The sequence below is a fragment of the Lepeophtheirus salmonis genome, chromosome 13 (genome assembly GCF_016086655.4).
Source record: "Lepeophtheirus salmonis chromosome 13, UVic_Lsal_1.4, whole genome shotgun sequence".
Classification (NCBI taxonomy): Eukaryota; Metazoa; Arthropoda; class Copepoda; order Siphonostomatoida; family Caligidae; genus Lepeophtheirus; species Lepeophtheirus salmonis.
Genome location: NC_052143.2, coordinates 21,324,194 through 21,345,805, shown reverse-complemented (window position 1 = coordinate 21,345,805; position 21,612 = coordinate 21,324,194). Strand labels below are relative to the sequence as shown.

General features: G+C 30.7%; 1 protein-coding gene across 1 annotated transcript in view; it reads right to left on the bottom strand.

Moving 5' to 3' along the window:
* Positions 1 to 20,666, bottom strand: part of LOC121128502 (troponin C, isotype gamma) — a 53,203-nt gene extending 32,537 nt beyond the window's left edge. The window contains exon 1 of the mRNA XM_040724087.2: positions 20,541 to 20,666. The gene's annotated coding sequence lies outside the window, so the exon portion shown is untranslated. The remainder of the gene's footprint in view (positions 1 to 20,540) is intronic.
* Positions 20,667 to 21,612: the final 946 nt, after the last annotated feature.

Below are 21,612 nucleotides of genomic sequence, written 5' to 3'. Positions count from 1 at the left end.
TTTATTAATTATGTAAAGTATTGCTCAAACTCGAAGAAGTTTTTTTAAATATTTGGCATATTTGTAGAGGACTTGGGTTTATAACAAAAAAAAATTGGTCATGATATGTTCTTGGTCTAAAATCACGTTTATTATTGTTATTGAAAGTCCTAAAAAACTTTATAATCTTCAATAGTTCCAGGTTTGGCCTCAAGACCCTTTAAAACAATTAACGTTTTTTGTATATTTTTACGATTCAGGGCCGTATTTTGCCATGAAAGAACCATATAGACATAAATCAAATTAAATAAGGATCGATTAATAATAACACAGCATTTCCTGAAAAATCTTTGAATGTACAAATCGCACGCAAAGATAAATTAAAACTTGAGACCCCTGTAAATACCTTTCTCAATGTATGTATTTGATGTGGTTCTTTAAGACTGACTTACCCATTAGGGGATCATAATTATGTGGAAAACAAACTACAACAAGTATTATAAATGGTCCCTTGCAGCAGTTGTTCCAACATCAGCTTCTCAAGTATCATGCATTTGGCTTGATATTTACTTAATTCTTTTCTCAGAAAAGGTGCTACGTAATTGCTTGTACATACTTATCCCAACCACATTCATCCATTGAAAGTGAAAAGATTATTCAGTCATACTATTAATATATATTGACCAACAAGGAATAAATTGACTCCTGAGCACAGGAAGGAGTTAATTTTTTTAAATTTAAAATTAAATAACACTAATTATAATCATAATTATGATTGATATGTTCATGTATTTTCTTACTCACCCCTAATCAGTAGAAAGTTAAATATTAAAAAAAGTAAATCATTTTGTTATTTGTTAAAAGAAATTCCTTTATACATAATAAAGAATCGGTATCAGAATCGTAAATTTTAAATTTTGGTATCGGTACATTTCTAGATTTGGGCAATTGGTAATTAAATAAGAATACCTGCATAGAATAATAAATACTTGATGTCCCATTGAGTTCTGAACTACTAATTCCAAAACTATTCAAGTTTGAGTTATTGAAATTAATTCATATTTCGATATATTAAAGCATAAACAGTTAGTTACAAAACAAACCTGAGCTCTCTAGCTTACTTAGATGTCAAGAAAATGTCCACTTTCGTCAAAAGCAATAAAGAAACCCATCTCCTTTGTTGCAATACTCTTTTGAATGAGTTTCGATTGAGTCTTTTGAATTCTTTTGAACTCTTTTTTGAAATTTTTGGCCCCCACTACAGCCCTGATGCCAACCCCCTCAACTACACCTTTTGGTTGCGTGTCAAAGGGAAGGCCTGCTGTGTCCATCATCCAAAAACCGATACTCTAAAGCCTCTGTCATCCAGCACTGGGACGCCATGACTGAGGACTATATCTACAGCTGTGCCAGACCTTCCGCCACTTGGAAGGCATAATTGCCGCTAAGGGCAGCTTCATTAATGATTAAGAGAGCACATCTATTTATAGTATTAATTTTGTTGAAATTATATCGTGTATTATTGTTGTTAAAGTTTAAAATTCAATATGTTCAAATTTTAATGGACCACTCGTTGTACTAAAGCTTTTTTTTTACTTTCAAATAGCAAAGCGGTTAAAATACCTGTCATATCAGCAATTCATCCTCGATTGACAATATATATTATGAATCCTTTCACAGAGACCATAAAACTTCTGTTCTGTTACTAGTTGATGGTTTTATTTTGAAGCATTTACAGAAGTAATTTAAATATATTTTATTTCTGTACTTCATTAAAAGGATTCTTTACTATCTAAAACTTTGTAAAGTTTGATTTTGTAATTTTGGGGTTTTCTTATAAGTACAAGGGTGGTCTAAAAGTTTCTGGCTTAAGCCACTCACCAAAGTTTGAGATATTTTGAGCGTGCGGTTGTTATGTCGTTTTATATAGTTTTTCACAACAACACTCACATCAACTCACTCAAACGACTGTCACATAGCAACTGTACTTCAAAAATGGCTGAAACTTTTGTAAGTAACTGTCTACAGAAGCTGCAACGATGTAACTAGATTTTGTTTAAAAGTTCTGCCATCTTCATATCGAAGGGAGAAACTTTTCAGACCACCTGGTATAAGTTTAGAAGCACAAGAAATCCATAGGCTAAGGTTATTACTTTAATATTACAAAATATTCTGACTACTATTAACAAAAATTATTGTTTATGTTTAATTAAGATTGAAAACTAAATTTAGTTGACTAAAAATTAGCATAAAATATGCTTAAATGAAAACAAATCAACTCTAGAAATTAAGAAATAATAAATAATAGGTCTAATTTGGCATAAATGAACAACACAAGTATATTTTATAATAATATATAATACAATTTGTATCAAAAAATGAGATTTGAGTAATAAAAATGAATAAAACATCAAAATACATGCGCGTAATACGCGGTACCAAAAGAGAATATATGTATATTCATTGGCAACATGTTTGAAATTAAAAAAATCATACCATGAGGCAAGTTAAAAAAAGAATGTAGAAATATTTTTGCAAAATATATATTTCATCTATAATACTGAATAAAATAAAAATTCTCTAACTGGATTCAAATCGACAATTTTAAGGAAAAAACTTCAAAATTTCCTCTTTTTTTTGACATTTTACGGATTTTCAAATGAAAATGCATCCATGAAGATCCATTTTTTTGGACATTTGATTGTTATTTTCTTGTTTAGAGGAATAAAATTCAAAATAAAAAATATCCGGTGATACCAAATTCCCAACTTTTGTCATTACGGTACACCCTAATGTATATACAACAAGAGCAGTTTTTTTTAAAACTGTGGTTCCGCGAAAGACTATTGTACTGTAAGATACTTCCTGTTGTCAGGAGAAAAGAGTACTAGAGGAAAATCAAAATGTTCAAAAAGAATAATCAGGCTCAAAAAATTACATATTCGAGGTGTGTTCAAACAATTATGTGACTTTTCATATTTTGCGGGCAATTTATATTCGGTATACTGGATTTTTTTATATTAGTACATTCGAAATATAACATATATTTATTGTTGAAGGCTATATATGTTTATTTGTGAGAGGGATAATGGTTAGAAAATTTTTGTTTGTTTGGCGATTTTTTGCTATTGAAAAACATGAATCAAAGAATTTGCAAGAAATTTTGTGTAATGTGCTCAAAAAACACTTGAAATGTTGATAGTACCATACGGTGAAACTGTTCTGAGTAAAAAAAATCTTTATAAGTGGTACAACCTCTTCCAAGATGCCAATGACGAGCCTCGCCCTGGGTGCCCAAATACGTTGAAACAGTGGAGAAAATTGTTTTTGAAAGTAGTAGAATGAGTATAAGAGAAGTTGCTGAGGATATTGACATATCGGTTGGGTTGTACCATAAAATTTTTTCGAATTTTCTGGGCATGAGACGATTGTCAGCCAAGTTTGTTCCGAAACTGCCAAAACTGTTTTGACAAAAAGAATCGTCGTATGAACATCGCTAATGAGCTGTTGATAGACGTCATTGATAATCTTTATGTGCTCAAAAGTGGTGAAAAATCATGTTTACATGGTTATGATATCGAAATTAAATCACAATAGTCCAAATGGAAGAGAAAGTATAACCCAAAATTGCTAAACACTTAAAATACTTCTAATCATTATGCCTCTTACAAACAAACTAAACATAGGTATTAAATAACAAATATATCCTATTTTTCAAATGTACTAACATAAAAAAAATTTAGCACAACAAATATACGTTGCACACAAAATTTGAAAGGTAACCTTACTTTTTGAACACACCTCGTATGTTCAAAACAAAAAAATATAAATTTTCTCTGTTCCGCGCAATTTCTTTACAAAGGTTGAAAAACATTCAACTAAGAAAATACATTGTATTGCTTTTGCAAATGCTATCATGTTCTCCATGAATGAATATACAGTAGTATATGAAAATTATGTGTGTTTATCTATGACGATAGTATGTATGGATACAAATGTATTGTCTGTTGATAGGGAAACATTTTCTTCAACAATGGAGAATAGTTTTTTGTGTTGTTATACATAAATGATATATATAGATATTTGTGTATACCCAACATTCAACGTTAAGAACAAGAAAGAAATAGACATACATTACAAAAACTTTAAACTTTCCCAACAATATAATTAAGAATTTGTTAACAAATGAAAAATACACTAATTGTTTCTTCGGGATAAATAAAATCCCATTATTTAAAAGGAATTCATGAACAGATGAGACTTTAAAATAGAATTATATCCCCCGCCCCATTAAAAAACAAAAACATTTTGGTTTTTGAAAGCTTAGAATGATGCACGTATCCCTTGACACAAGGTCCTCCTCAAATTCAGAGGACTAATACCTCAGATAAAATTATTATTAATTTTGAAATAACATTAAAAAATGACATTTCATTCTACTACTTTATTTTATTTTCATGGTTTAATGATACAAAATTAGGTGTTGTAAATAGAAATACATCATTTTTACAGTGGATGGCTTTAGTAATGTGTATCTTGCGTTGTATGATTACAATCAGTTTACGGTAAATGACGTTAAAAAAATAAGATTTTTTAATAAAAGATTTTCTAAAGAAGTTTTCTGATTGTTTGACTCAGTATTGTTTGAACGGACGTCAAAGATGGGCACCCGCAAAGAAAAAATATACAATATTTTACAGGCTTTTTTGTTTTGTTTTTTCAATGAAGAGGAAAATGCAATCCAGGCGTCTGAAAATAGGAATAGCGTTGATGATCCTGATACTGTAATAGGCAATTACTCGCAATTTTGGTTTTGTCAATTACGTTCCGGTAATTTTAATGTCGAAGGTGCACTATGCACTGGAAGGTCAATTTACGAAAACATGGATAAAGTAATGGAAATTGTCGAGTCTTACTGTCATGCAAGCACTGTTTTGACTTCCCAGGAGATAAAAATTAATGGAAAAAAATTAAAAAGTATATACTAGGTGTGTTCAAAAAGAAAGGTGACTTTTCAAATTTTGCAGGCAAGGTACATTTGGTATGCATGGTTTGTATTTTATCTTAGTAAACATGCCAGGAAAATATTTTTACTGTTTCATCTATATAATTTGTTTAGTTTGTTGGTGAGAGGCATAAAAGTTTGAATTATTTTGCTTGTTTGGCTATTTTTTGCTATTGAAAATATGGATCAAAGAATTTGCATCAAATTTTGTGTAAAAAATTAAATTAAGTGCTCCAAAAGAATTAAAATGTTGACAGAGGCAAACAGTGAAACTTTTCTTATAACAAAATTGTTTACAAGTGGTACAAACTCTTCCAAGATGCCAATTGCGATCCTCGCTTTGGACGCCGAGCACGGCAACAACAGGTGAAAACGTCGGAGCAGTGAAGAAAATTGTTTTTGAAAAGCGTCTAATCACTATCCGAGAAGTTGTTCAGGATGTTGACATATCATTTGGCTCGTGCCATATAATTTTTCCGAAAGTTTTGGGTATGAGACGATTATCAGCCAAGTTTGTTTCAAACTGCTTCATTTTGACAAAAAGAATAATCGATTTCTTTCCAAAAACAACACCACAATCATGCCCCAATCACCTTAGTCACCGGATTTGGCCCCATGTAACTTTTTTCTTGTACCCTAAACTGAAGACACCTACGAAAAGATGGAGATTTGTAACAATTGAAGAGACTGCATTGCTGGAAGAGCTCAAGGCTATATCGAAAAGTGCTTATGCAAAGTACTTTGAGGATTGGAAATGTGTTGGCACAAATGTATTGTATCTGAGGGGGATTACTTTGAAGGAAACAACATAAATATTGATGAATAAATCATATTTTTTCCTAAAAAACACAAAGTCACCTTACTTTTTGAATAAACCTCGTATATATTAAAAATAATTGATTTATTTTACAATACATATTATCTTCTATATTAATAAAGCAAACTCTATCTGTATTTATGTGTCTATGTACAACGTATTTCATGTCTGAGTGTATCTTAGGACCGTGTAGATATTTGATCTAAGAAGTGACCGAAGACATCTTTTACTACATGACTTGAATGGTTCACGCAACCTATTAAAAGTGTGTGCTGTTTTCTTTAGTTACATTCAATACATACAAGTGAAGTGAAGAAAATATTATTCAGTTTGTTTGGTCATCAATTAATTATAATTCACTAATCAGAATTGGAAACTCGAACATACGTTGTAGTTAACTATTATTAAATTGGGACTTCGAACAGCAGGAGGACGCGATTTGGACTAGAAAAAAGAAATTTCAGATTTGACTAGGACTCAATATGAAATACTATTAGCTCGTCTAGAATTCGTTGTAAAGATCAACAAGGTTCAGATTTTAATAAGACTCAAGGCTTGAAACTCACGTACCCAAAAACTCGCAACTTGACTTAGAGTCGTATTATATTGGACTTTACTTTTGCGACTTCACTCGAGCTTATCTCTCAATTCAATTCAACACTAGTTGCACTAAGCTCTTATTAAATTGGGACTTCAAACTCCACGAGGACTCGATTTGGAATAGAAAAATAAATTAATGATTTTACTAGGACTGGATGCAAAAGACTCTTAACTCGACTAGAGCTCGTAGTCAAGGTTAAAATTTTAATAAGCCTCGATGCTTGAAACTCATTAACTCACGTGTGCAAAGACTCTCAATTTCACTCGAGATTATCTCTCAACTCTACTAGTTATCATAAAAATTACTTGTGAACAGTTGTGTTTTTGAATATGAATATATTTTACTAAAACTAGACACAAATGACAATTCAATTAATATGTTATTGTTACCACTATAATTTACTGGAAGATATTTCAGATTTTTTTTTGGATGAATGACAATTTTTCCTTATAAATATATATTCGCTTTTTACTAGAATGTATTGAGTCATTAATTATAGATATAAAATTTTCATGATTACATTAAATAACTTTTTTGATATATGACGAAAATAATCTAAAAAAGAATTACCCTTATCCCATACAATTGTTAGTATGGAACTAAACTCTGTCTGTTCTTGAATTTGAATAAGATATATGTTTGAAAATAAGGCATTTGATTCACTGAAAGAAAAAAATAATGCCCTTGTTTCACATCATTCATAATTTCCATATATAGTTTAACAGCAAAGCCACAAGATAGATAGATATCAAAAGGTGAAACTAATCCACCCTATTATTCATTTTTAACAAATTTTCTTTTAAATGGTTGAGCTCTACTAAATCACTCTCTTCATTTGATAGATCAAAAATCGGTGGCGAATCACAGGACTTTAGTAACTTATGACATTCTTCCATTTTGTGACTTTATACTATATACTATATAACATTGTGAAAGATAGTATTGTTGATGTCAATATTCGGAAGGGTTTGATTCACAATTTGTGCAAATTGATCCGGATCGTCAGCTTTAATAGAAGAACATTTTATTCATTTAACAGACATTTTAGAAAGTAAAAAAAAGACTCAAAATTCTATTTTTTTAGCTCCTAATAATTGCTTTATTGAAATATAATAATTTGCTCCTCCAAGTTGGTGATATTTTGAGAAGGGTTTTTGATTTGAGTCTGGTTTCTAGATATTTATATGATTCTATTTCTGTCCCTGGCTTAACGTTCAAATTAAATGATAAATCCTTCAAATAACGTACTGTTGGTAATATAAGCAGGCCTTCATTAAATAAGTAATTACATAAGGAGGGTCAAATATTTTCCATTCAAAAGCAACAGTCAAAAGAGTAGGAGAATAGTGTTTTCCTTTGTTAGGTTTTAATACAAAGAGACTGTTCATAAGAAAACTGATTGATTTAGCGATATCATCCTCAACATCTGAAAGAATATTCAAAATAGCTTCAACTTGTTTTTCAATATATTTAATTGGATCAGGATTGGAATTTGTTTCAAGACCCTTCAGAGTTGCTAAAATATTCAATACTTCGGAACAGGTATTGGTTTTTTTTGTAGGCTCTATATGGCTCACTACGGATAAGGGTAGTAGTTTATTTTCCTTATACATTTCCAATGTTAGGTTTGAGTCCATGGCCAAAAGTTGGAACTCCTAAAAACATGTTTTTTTATCCTATCAGAGCTTTACTTGCTAACGGTTCTTCCATAATTTCATTGGATGGTAGAATGAGTGAACCCATTCAACTAAGAAAGAGCTGTAGACAAGGTTGTCCAGTCGCCCCCTTGCTATTTATATCTTCCATCGATGAACTAACAAGGACCATTTCCAAAAGTATTTGGGATTTGGTGTCTCTTTTTGTGGGACTCCACATCTAATTGACCTATATGCTGATGATGTAACGTTAATGATTGAAGCCAATTTGGAAATTCAACTTTAGTATAGGATCAAAGTTATTTTGACTTTTTTTAACAAATTTAAGGTCAACTCTGGATTAGAAATGAATCTAACGAAAACCGCCATCCTTCACCTTGGATCCTGGAAACCGGATAGTTCTACAATAATTGAAGGTTGTAGAGTTGTAACGAAGGTGAACATTTTAGGTATCGAATGGACAACCAATGGGGTATCAAGAGGTAATTGGGTACAATTAAATATGATGGCCAACAAACAGATCCAAAAATGGCGTCATTTATCTCTACAAAAACGCATTGATTTGTACAATTTGAGAATTGTTCCTCTTGTATTATACAGAGCTACCTCCATTCCTTCTCTAGCAGAATCTGCAATGCTTCAAGAAGATGCATGGTTTAAGGGTCTCTTCCATAAAAATTATATTCCTGCTTTAAAGCGTGCAAAGTATAAATTAGGCGGTGGGCTCTGCCTTTTATCTAGTATAATTCCAAAATGTTACAAAAAGGTTGTGGAGGAATTAGGTGTATACCCGTTGAGAGACTGGAGGGGAATTTCACGTCCTCTAAATATTATGAATGGATCCAAATGGGAACACCCTTAATTAATCGGGATTTGAAAGTTTTTTCGCCACTTCTAGCGTCTATTCAGAGAATTTTATGGAAATGAAGGCCTACTACTTATCATTCAGATTCAACAATTGATATAACTCACGAAAATAAGACAAAAATGCCTTTTGTTAATAAGTTTGGGAATCCGTTTCTATTAGAAAAGACTGATCTCCATCATAAAATTTTAAGTTATCATGACCTAAGACTGGAATCTATCTTTTAGGGTGGGAGATTCCGTCTTCCTCTAGAGAGGTCTCTTAAGTATTTTACTCCTTCAAAACCATGGTTTTTAAAAATGAGCCTTTGCCAAAATTCATCGGTAGTAGGGAAGTCTGAGTCAGATAAATATATGATACTACTCAATCTTCCTCCTTCATGGGAACGAAGAATTCTCCGATCAATTTCTGGAATTTCAGACGGGGCCATATTTACTGCACAATTTCAAATTTCCACTGACAATATCAAATTTTATTATCCGTGCAAAGACCGTGGTTTTATGTGCAACTCTACCCTACACGCTTTTGCTGATTGCCCGGTTTTGAGAGTAGTCAAATATTTTATCCAATTCAACGTTTGTGTGACAGAAGATATTACTTCTAACCTAATAAAGGCAAATTTGGAGCTTATAAGAGAAATAAAAATACTTATCCTGTTCAAAAAGCCTCCACGGTTTTCTCTATTAAATATTAAATCATTGATTGCTAAAAAGTTAACTATTGACTCTCCATTACATGTGGACGAATTAAAAACTATATTGATAAGCCCAGCTGCTCGATATTCAGCACTTCCAATCAAAATCCCTCTGTCATCATCTTTGTCGTGGGCATAGGCGGGAAATATCCTCAAATTTGTTCCTTCGAGGTCCGTGTAATATTTTAATCAAATCAAGTCAATAATAAGAGGGCATCGTCGTTTTTTTATTTACCTGAGCTGATGTTTAGAATTTTTTTATTATATCAGGTTATTTTACTTCAGGAAATTAAATATGAACTATGATATTCATTATGTTTTTTTAAACGTAATTGTCCTGTTAGTTTTTATTTATATGATCTCCTTTTATCTTTATGTGTATTCATTATTTAGACTGTTTGTATTGTAGAATAAAAATGAATTATTTTAACCAAAAAAAAAAAATGAATTCCAATGTAACATATACGAGTATAATACCTTGTGCCCAAGTCCTTGGAATGGCTATTTTCCATTTATTTATAATATGTATATTAGTTGGGAAGCCTGTAATGTGATTTTTGAATTAGTTTCTTCATTTTTATTTGATTGTTATCCAGTTCTACAATCCTAAACAGTGCATGTGCTATTTTTACACATTTTTTAACTTGCAATGAGAATTGAAAATAAAACGATGAGAAATGAATGACTTAGCATTTAATAATATACTATAGCAACTAATAAGAAAAACAATAGCACGTAGTTGTTGTAGAATACACATGCTCGTTTTGAGCGTTCAAGTCCTGAAGTCAATGTCTTTGAGAAGTAACAAACAATCGAGCGTGCACGTCATATTAAAAGAAAAAGGAAGTAATAACCTCAGAGGTATTTTAGTCTCTAGGTACAACCTGGCTCATCGCATCATATTAAAAATATATATATAAAGCTGTAATTATTATTTTATTCTTGAAAAGAGAATATCTGAGTATTGAGTTACTGCGTGTGAGTGTGCTCCTGAAAAATAGAGAGTAACTCTGATTATTTCCTGGGGGGAGTAACATTCTATATTAATTAACTAAAGGTTGTCTGTTCGTCGACGCCTAATAAGTTTGGACAATGCTTGTACCCCCGGTAATTGTGAATAATTTCAAACTGAAAAATTGCAAGAATAAAATGATCTGTCTCATCTTTTAAATATGGATTCCCTTCATGTTTCTCGAAATAAAGAGATTCTAAATTTATGTTCTATAAAAAAATCAAACTCTGAAATTCCCCTAAAAAAGAACTTTTTTTTTTTTATCTACAACGTAGTAGTACTAAAATTTACACATGTTACTAGTTAGAATATAGAATATACTCAGAGTCACATTTATTCTAAATATTATACACCCATAATATAAAATTAGTATTTACTATCCACTAATAGTATAATTAGCTTTATTGATTATGGGGACAACAATAGTGAATACTTTGATAGTCCCAATTGGATTTATGTTCACATTTTTTGTTAGTGAGGAGACGTCAATACTCACCACCAGGTGCATTGATAGGTTTTATCATTGGAGAGGAAGGGGGGCTTAGCCGCAAAATTATCTACGCCGTGATATATATAGGTTTATATTTTATATATGTATACTATCAGAGGGTGGCCGCATTGCAGGACTATATGGAGGGGAATAGAAACAAAAAATGAAGGTACAAGAAAAGAAACAAAGAGAAGGATGTAAAACGATATAGAGGGAGAAGAGAAGAGGGAAGAAATAGAGGGATTTAGAGAGAGAATAGGATAATGAGGTTTTATTTCGATCCAAAACAGGTTCTTAATTGCCTCAGAGGCCCAAAAAATATCATGGGAACATACATGGATATTTTATACGTCTACTTGCTAAATTTTGGACTGATCTGTTTGATAATTTTGGATTTCATAAGTGATAACACCAAAAACATACTTATATTAGATTTGATATGTTTTTAGGGGGGGGGCTTCAGAAAGTTGTAAAAGTGACGTGTATAATCATTGTTTTTTTTTTTACAATGAGCTCATAATATATTTATAACGATAATGAATCAAACAAAACTTTAATACCAACAAGATTGTTTTTTTTGAAATAGGTATTTTGAATCCCATTTGAGTTATATTTGACTAAATACAATCTAATAATAATATTTTACTGATGTTTATATAAATACTGGAAGAGACCCATTTTGGGATAGTGTTCCAAATGAAGTGCAAAAATTCTATCCTTAGTCATTTTTTTATCAAGGCTGAACAAAATTGAGTTCTTTGTTTTTATTGTTATTTCAATACTTTCGTCTCCTCTTCCTTAGTAATTTTTCCTTATGCTGAATTGAACTATTTATAAACTTAACTCGTGTCCTATGTATTTATTATGTGTGTTGTTACTTAATAGCGTTGCGTCTATAAAGAAACACCTAATCATGATTCCACGTAATCTAACACTACGTATTAAGACAAGATTGCATAACTTGAACAAAAGAAAAAGCAAGGTGAACGTAAAGTTTGTTTAAATTTATCCCCTACAAGCGGACGATCTATTTTTACATTGTTGTTTATATTACATTAATTAATCTAATATATTTATATAGTAATTAATACTTTTCAAACAAATATCAAAATATTTACAATCCATTTAGAACAAAGATTTTATACTGTAGATAAAGTTTCCGACAAGAAATCCTCCCTGTTAATCAGTACATCTCCATTTTCAAAATATTCTAATAATTTCTTAATCAGACAATGTGTAGCATATTATGTGGGTTAAAGAATATTTTGTAGATAGTCTCATTTCAAGATAAACGAATCCAGGACAAATATTTAGTTTTGAACTACGTCATAAATTCACTTCTTCACTCCTATATCCTTTTCTTTTGTTAATTTATATTGTCTATTCATGGGATGCATAGTCAGAAATGAGGCACTTTAGGGGGTCAAGCAAATATAGGATCAAAACTACAGGGTTTACCTTTACTAGTGGTACACGTTTTATTTTTTTCGATTTCTCAAGAGTAAAATTTAAACAAGAGGTTCTGTGAGGACATTTAACATTTAACAAAATCATCTGAAAATAGTGATCGACACAACATTTATACTATATGTGAGCCCTCATCTATAATAATTGCCTCAATACGAGGCCTAAATCCCTTGCAGACCTTGACTATGTAGTCAGACTCGAGCTTAATCCATTCCTTCTTGATGGAAGCCTCTAGAGACTGGGCACTCCTGGGAGGAGAAGCCGACACTCTCTCCTCCACACTCGCTTAGATTAAGTAGTTCAAGGGGTTCGTGTCTGAACATGTTGAGGTCCCAAAAGGCTAGAAAGTTGTCTCTCATGAAGGCTTGTGACTTAGTTGCACGATGACATGTAGCTCAATCTTGAGAGAGAAAAAAAGTTGTCCCCAAACTTTATTCTGGCCCAAAGTAGCATTTTCTTATTCAGAAGTTCGATTTAAGCATCTAAATTGAGCTGCTCCTTTCTCTCCACATAAATGGGTGGGCAGATTTTTCCTGTGCTGACCACTGGATTTTTTATTCTGAAAACACGTCTCACTGAATCTGAGACATTGTCTGTATGTTCGTTTGTGATACAGCCGCTGTTTAGCTTATTTATAGTGGCATCAACGGTGAAAAATATATCATCAGAAATGAGCAAAGCTTTGCCGGATTTTTGTTGGCCTTGAAAAAATTTACAGTCTTCTTTGCTCTTTCCATCCTTCTCAGCTTGCTCATTTCAGAGATAAAATGCCGTGTTGTCCTCCACCGTAATTTTGCACCAGATCGAAAATAATAAAATGTGATCTACTAGATAACATCAACATTATATTTTCAATAATAGGTAAAAAATAATGTTAACAAAATATATAGAGAAGGATTTTGCAAAACTTTTTTACACAATATGGCTACCTTGATTCCAAACTCCTGATGATGTATCTAAGCACTTTATGATAGGCCCCCTGGTATATTTTATGTACAGCGTGGAAAAAGAACAGAAGTATCTTCTTTCCATCAGAGCCCATAACACGGAAGGTCATTGTTTGGACTAGATATTTGCTGTAGTAAACCCCTTGGAACTCTTCTTTTGTTTCCGGCGGTAGGGAATTGATAAGCTGTGTAAATCTTTTTGTCCCAGAAAATTTTCATAACTGACCCATTTTCCTTGATCCATGTGAGGATTTTCTTGCACTTTTCAAGCCTCCTGGCGTTCATGCCCTCTATCAGATGGTGGTGTGAAGTCCTTCTGAAAGGAACTAATTTCAAGTTGTCCTTTATAACCTCCTGGTGGTTCTAAGAGTCTTCTTCATTTCTTTTTATCTTGGCCAACTTAAAAACCAGGCTCATAGAGATCTGAGATACACTGCCTTTTTGGTTGTTGCTCGCTCATGATGATGAAACGAAAAAATGATTTTAGTCTGTTCATGTAAAAAAGACGGCGGAAACAGAATATCAAAAAATGATCCCTAAACCTTTTCATAGTAATGAGAAAATGAGCATTAAGTAATAGTCTACGTTTTGCTACCCTAACCTGTATATACATAGCCAAATAATAATTCTATATTTATAGATGCAGTAAAACAATGAAATACGATTTTTAGGTATTTTTAGAAATATTAATAGGTCACATTAATTGAACATTTAAAATGATATTCAGTGCAATCGTTTACTAGTAAGAAATTTGAGTTTGTATCTCTAATTAAGCAGTAATCTATCCCTGCTATTAAACAAAGTATAGTTGAACAGCTTTCTTTTCCCTATTAAATCCTTAAAGATAAAATATCAATAAGGGCAACCTAAACTACAAAAAGTTTTATTGATAGGATTGATAAGACGTTGAAATACACATGTAATTCTAGGAAATGTAACTTATAACCCATAAACCTTGTTTTTAACCCAAATTTCGATTAACTATCCAGACTTTTTTGACATTAGATGTAAATTAAAAATAATGTCATTTATTATCATCTTATTCTTCCAAATCAATAGCCAATTTCTCAACTAATATCCTACTCATTTATGTTCTCAAAATTATCCTTGACACAAGTAAAATAAGTAATGATATTTGTATGCATAAAATAGAAACATACTTTAAAAAAACCTTTTAAAAAAAAGTCCAAATAACTGTATGCTACAGATATAATTTTGATTAGTTATTGCATCTTCTTTTCAATGTACTTCAAGAAGAGAATGATTGCAAAAACTGAGCACAAAATAGGGGATTATTTTTTTAAAGATTGTTTTTCTTAAAAAAAAGGTCATTTGGACAAATTATGCAGCAGAGCAAAAGTTTTAATATTTAAAATTTATTCCAAAATATATAATTTTTTGTAAATAGCTGTGGATTTTTGAATCTTTTTTAACAAAATTTATTTTCGAAATTTGTTAATGATTTAAGAATGTCCATGGAAAAAACTTTTTTGTTACAGTCATTACCCTCCTTCCACTTTCAATAACGGTGCACGGATCCGGGATAAACACCATTACTTGTGGATTCCATAGAGATAAAATATATAGAGTGATGATGAATTAGTCGACCCCGTCAAAAAAGAAGTAATAGTTGATCAAAACATTCGAATTGTAATAGTTAAGTATGTTGAAAACATGGAAGGTGCTTCAAATATTTTTTATTTTTTCTAAATCTTTACTGTAATAAAATAATTAATTACCATAATTATATCAATTTAGAGATATCAATAGATTAATAAAGTATTTTAAACAGTTCGTTTTAAGAAGTATATTAATATTTACTCCAATATTTTTAATTTAAATATAATTTTATTTAGTCTGTCGAAATATTAATGCTGGAGTTGGGAGATTATCTCGACAATAAATTCAATTTATAGAATAGTTAATTATTGATTCTGAAATTGAATAAGATTCGTGAGCATGATCCAAATTTTGGTCCCTTGAATCCTCTTTCTTTCATGTTTTCCCAAACATGATATAATTTCATACCTGCAAACCATCTTGAAATAGATGTAATTAGTATGAATTTAGGGTTAGATTCAGAACATGGATCAAAAACATGATCATTAATAGATTGAAAGACCTTATTCCTTTTCCTAAAACTGATTTTTTTTTACAACGGCTATACTAATACTATAAACGTTTTGGGGCTCAATTATAGAAGGAAATGCTAAGTTTACGATTCTTTTGGTCAACTATCTTCTCACTCTCGTTGCTGTCGTGACGTCAAAGAATGCCCCTTGCTATTGCTCAGTATCTCATCCCTCTATGTAATTCATTCTAATTCCTTTATAGATATATGAATATTGCATAGGTGTAAAAGAGGGGGGAGGGGGCAATTGATTCCTCTTAATTTAATCAAACTTAGCAAATAATTGTCCAAATCATTAGCTATATTATGAGAATTAATTTTAATTTTTTTTTTCCCCAGAAATTAAATTAATAAAAACCGAAATGGAAAATAAATAAACTCCATCAAAAAACTGTCTTTTATTAATTTAAAAGTCATCAAAGCAATTTTTTCTTCTTATTTTAAATACTAGTTCTAAGTTTGTATTGATTTGCAAGTTATATTCGGGAAAAATTGAAAAATGAAATTGCCTCCAAACTCCCCTAAAAAAAAAAAAAAAAAAATCTATTTGTTATGGATATATTTAGAGTGAAGCATAGAATTCTAGACACATAGAATAATCCTGCACTCACTTGGAATGGAGTAAAAATTATATTGACTTTTTTCCTTTCTTTTTTCAACTAATCACGCCTTTTTTAATGCCCTAATGGAGGCATAAAAATTATACGAAGGTCTATAGAATTCAATGAGTGAGGGTTGTTTAAGCTTCAGCATGCATGAGGCAAATATATATGTACGGGCCCTTTTCGTTCTTTCCTTTTATAAAATTTGACTAAGGGTAGTTTCATCATATCTCAACAATTTTATACTCATTACGATGGCAATTTATTTTCACTGCACAGTTGCATGGAGTATCATTCAATATGATCATCCAAAAAATAACTTTAAATTCGGCCAACCCGTTAGCGAGATATGGCTCCTTGTAGAAAATCTTAACTACTAGGTGGCGCTCACATATTGAAAAACTTACATCACTGATTTTAGAGGTCCTACTTTTGATATAAGGTTGATTTTGGTATCAAATTATATGTTTTTGGGGGATGACCTTGAATTTGATAGTATAATGAATGTACAACTAAAGGAAAGCAATGATTTTCAATATTTATATTTTTCGAGAGGCATATCTTTGGGGCCTAATTTGAGGATGAAGGATTGCACGAAATTTTAAAAAACATAATTCTTTGATTTTTTTCAAGAGTTCCATATCTCACTAAAAAAAATGTATTTATATTAGTTATTTCCTTTGACTTTAATTCAACAATACAAATTTAATATTAATTTAACATAAAAACATTGCTTTTCCTTTGTTTTACACTGATTATATCATCAAATTCAAGCTCTTCACCCCGAAAAAATATAATTTGATACCAAAATCATAAGTATGACCTCTAAAATCAGTGATTAAAGCTTTTAAATATGTGAGTACCACCTAGTAATTAAGATTTTAAAAACGGCCATATCTTGCTAACCGGTAGGCCGATTTTAAAGTTATTTTTTGGAAGCGTAAGTTTAACTGTATACGTGCCATTTTAAAATATTTTTTTATATATTCAACCATGAGTATATTGCATTTGTTGAAATATAATGAAAATACCCTTAATCTGTCCATATTTCATCGAATGACAGGAATTTACTTTTGAATTGACCTTTTCTATAAAAGGTCAAATCTTTATTTACCTTTTTTATCATTATTTGTTTATTAATTGAATGAAAATTATTTCAACTACTTTTTTAATTAGACTTTTTTGATATTTTTATCTAGAGTGGGGCCTGGAACACTTTCTGTCAGTACCCCTCTCTAAAACCGGCTATATATAGAGTGATTGTACATCGCTAGCTTATAATTATTTATGTATTAAATGAGGATTAGTAGTACCCTGGGCCGTTGGATGCTTTCATACATTTGGAGGAGGCACAGCGGATTTGATCCTTTTTTTGGTAAAGGAAAGAGTATTTTTTTTTTTAAATTTAATTTCAATATTAATCTGTGAATACTTTCACGTCCAAACAAAACATAAACAAAAGACTTTCGAAGCATTTCATTTTATTTCTAAAAGCAGCCACAGTTCGTTGTAATGATGAAGCTACTTACTTGTTTAAGTAGTAGTACTCTTTCTGCATGTACACTGTAAAATATATTTATGGATACATTGAATATGTAAGTCAAGGCTTTGACCTATAAAAAGTCTTACATTGAAAGAAAGAAAAAGATTTGTTTTTATGGCATCATGTTCAGATATATTATATATTGTACATATATTTATAAACAGACAGTGTGTATATACAAATGTAGTTTAGCATTACATCACTTCACTTTGTCTATTAATATATTTCATACCAATCTATCGAAAGGTTTGCTTCTAGTTGAACATCGTCACTCTTAAATACATATTATTTAAATTAAGGGTATTGATAATAACTTTCTCTTGTGGCCGTCAATACAGAAGGATGTCCTATTAAGTGAATTCTGTCCATGATACACAGTTGGGGCATTCTATACGGTAATACAACATGAATGAATTTATTAAAACATCTGCTCTTTTACAAAACATCCTGGTAATTGTCGTGAAAAAGTCTTAAAAAAGTAACATTGATTCAATTTAAGTAACAATTAACGAGTAACAAATAATTTTTAAATGAAAATATATCATATATATATATTTAATCCAAAAAAATAACAACTTAGTCTTGTTAATGAAATCTCGGAGGAGTTTTGCATGTAGCATCAAGCGTGTATACAGGGTGAACAGTATATAATGCTCCCTGATGTATATCTTGTACATATATTGGATCTGTATTATGTTTCATGAAAGTATTTATATTAATAAAATCTTACAAGGCATTTTGCATGTAACATTGAGGGTATGTAGCTAAGACTCCGCTAGGTATCACTCCAAAGACTAAAGTAGACCCTGGCTCATCAGACATAAGTCATAACCTCATGTTATTTTTTTCTCTAAAGCTATTATTATTATACTTGTATTATATTGAGAAGAAAAGGAAATCTATCATTAATGGATTGGGTAACTAAATGTAAGTGTACTTATGAAAAAAGGTGAATAACACATATGATTTCTTGGGTAGTTATGTTATATATTTTAAGACAAAGTTTATCTTTCAATGACGTAGAATAACTCAGGGCAATGTCGGATACTGCTAGTTTTGATATAGTAACTAAATATAATCGTTAAACTGTATTACGGGGTGATCCATTGAAATCTGAACCCTACTTATTCAATAATTATTTCACACTAGACTGTTCAGAGAGCTATAAAAAAATGTAGGGGAAAAGAGCTTGGATAGGATGGAGAGGCCACTTTTGACAAACGCATTGAAAGAATCCCATCTCCTCCGTTACAAGACTCTTTTGAATGTGTCCTTTGTAATTATTTTTGTTCTTTTTTGACACTTTGGGTCGTTGGCATCAGGGCTGTGGGCGGTACAGCCCCGATGCCAACCACTTCGACCACACCTTTGTATGTATTTCTAGGGGAAGGACTGCAGTGTATGTCATTCCTAACACAGAGGCCCTCAAACCTAATATCAGGCAGCACTGGGACGCTATGACAGAGGACTACATCCACAGCAGATATAATTTTTGTTTATGTTATATTTACCGCAGATCATTTATATAAAAAACAAAGGTATTTGTCCAACTTTTCTAACCATTAGTTAAGTGGATATTTATGATTAAATCACTAATCAAATAAAGTTGATTATGAGCATTGCTTTCATTACTGAGATCGTTTATAGTATTTAGTCGTGAAAATGTGAGACTTTGACAACCTACCATTCACATTAAGATTATATCAAAGTATTTAAGAATAATGTTTGCTCATATAGGTTTTCTTCTCAATATCTAAATCTTAATTAGAAACTGAAATGAGAATTAGACTAAAAATTTTGAATAACTTTTTTTAATTGAAATTTAACAGAAAGCTGAGATCACATCCGTCATTTTTTTTAATATAACTACATACATATGTAATATTTTAGATCAAGTATGTGTAAAAATAATTTTTTTTAAAAGTATGAATGCAACTTTTGGCAAGATTTTCTTGTACTCATGTATGGATATTTTACTGTCAGTAACTACAGTTATTCATGACAATTTTTCAAATTGTAAATACCTTGTAAATGTAAATAATAAATGAATAAATCAACCTCCATAATCAATTAGATTTAGTTATAAAAATGATAACGTAAACAATGTTTGATGAATAAACGAAAAAGTAATTAAACATGCCCAATCCTTAACAACAAATTAAATGATTTAAGTCACAGTGTTAACTGGACAATAACTATAGTACATTTACTAAGTGCATTTCTTATAAGCTGTTGACATATTTTTCTACTCTAATTAGTGTCCATTTTAACGCCGATTTGTTGAAATTTATTTTAATTTCACTATTTTGTAATAATTTCTATACCACTAATAAATAAATAATTAATTATCCAATAGTCAACAAGAAAAGTAAAAGTGGCTAAAAATCTTATATTTTCTCTTATATCAATGTATAAGGAAAGGTTGAGGTACCCAATGAAGATCATTATGTTAAATAACTTGATTGGGTATAGATGGCGTTTTCATTTAGATGATATTTTGGGATCCAATTCACAAAACCTCTACTAAACAGAGAAAGATATTTTAAACCAATCATAACACGGTTCTAGGAGGATTCACCATGAACATTTTTGCCTTGAATGTGTCCACCTTATACGTATTTGCATTGTAACGCTTTTGCCTTGTTACATTTTCGCCTTTTGCCGGGTTTTTTTCCTTTCTTTATAGTGAATTTCATATTTCACTACATTTTTATTTGATCAAATATACCTACCTGATGATTGTTCGCATAGGGGTTATATTAAATAAGTATATTTTTAAGGAATATTAAAGTTTATATATATTAGTAATAGGTTTATCATATTAACTGCACAATATATATCGTATAATGTTTTGGACTTGTTTCAAACTCCATTTAAACATGAAAACTAATTTATCTTCCTAAATATTTAACTTGCTTACATAACAAAAATAAGGAGACGAATATCTTAGTACGTAATGTAATAATATCCCTAGAAAATGACTCATCATCGTAGGTAAAATGTATGTTTACGAGTCGTGCATATGACTAGTTACAAAAAAAAAAAAAACTGAGTAAAAAGCTTACTTTTTTAAAGTCCAGGCCTCTTCATAAAACTATTTCCTGTGATATTAATTTATAATTTACATTATGAGTAGGGCATGTGCGAAATATATGCACACAATGTATCCAAAAATGGTTAAATAAATTTTAGCAGTGAGAGAGGCTTCTGTAGGATTTTATATATTAATCTGGAAGGTAATGACAAAATTTGAGGATTTAGTATCATCGGGAATTTTGTATTTTGTATTTATTTCTCTAAACAAGAAAATAAACATAAAATTTAGAGAAAAAAAAGGTCCTTCATTTTGATTGGAAGATCTGTCAAATTTAGAAAAAAAGAATGGAATTTGTTTCTTTAAAATTATCGATTTGAATCAAGTTACAAGATTTTTATTCGTATAAGTATTATAGAAGAAACATATATCTTTCCATAATATTTTAACAAGTTTTTTCTGTAATTTGCATTGTGATATGAGTATTTCAGTTCCAAACATGCTTCCCATAAATAAATATGATATTTTAGTATTACGGCTATTTATTTTGATGTTTTTCTTCATTTTTACTACTCAAATATCGTTTTTTGAGACACAGTGTCTAAAATATTAATATAAAATATACTTTCATTGTTGGTTTATGATTTTCAAATCGAAACGCGTCCACGAAGGATCTTTTTTTTCGAACGTTTGCTTGTTATTTTCTTGTTTTAAAATAATAATAATAAAAATTCCTAACTTTTTCATTACGATACATATTAGTTTTTTTG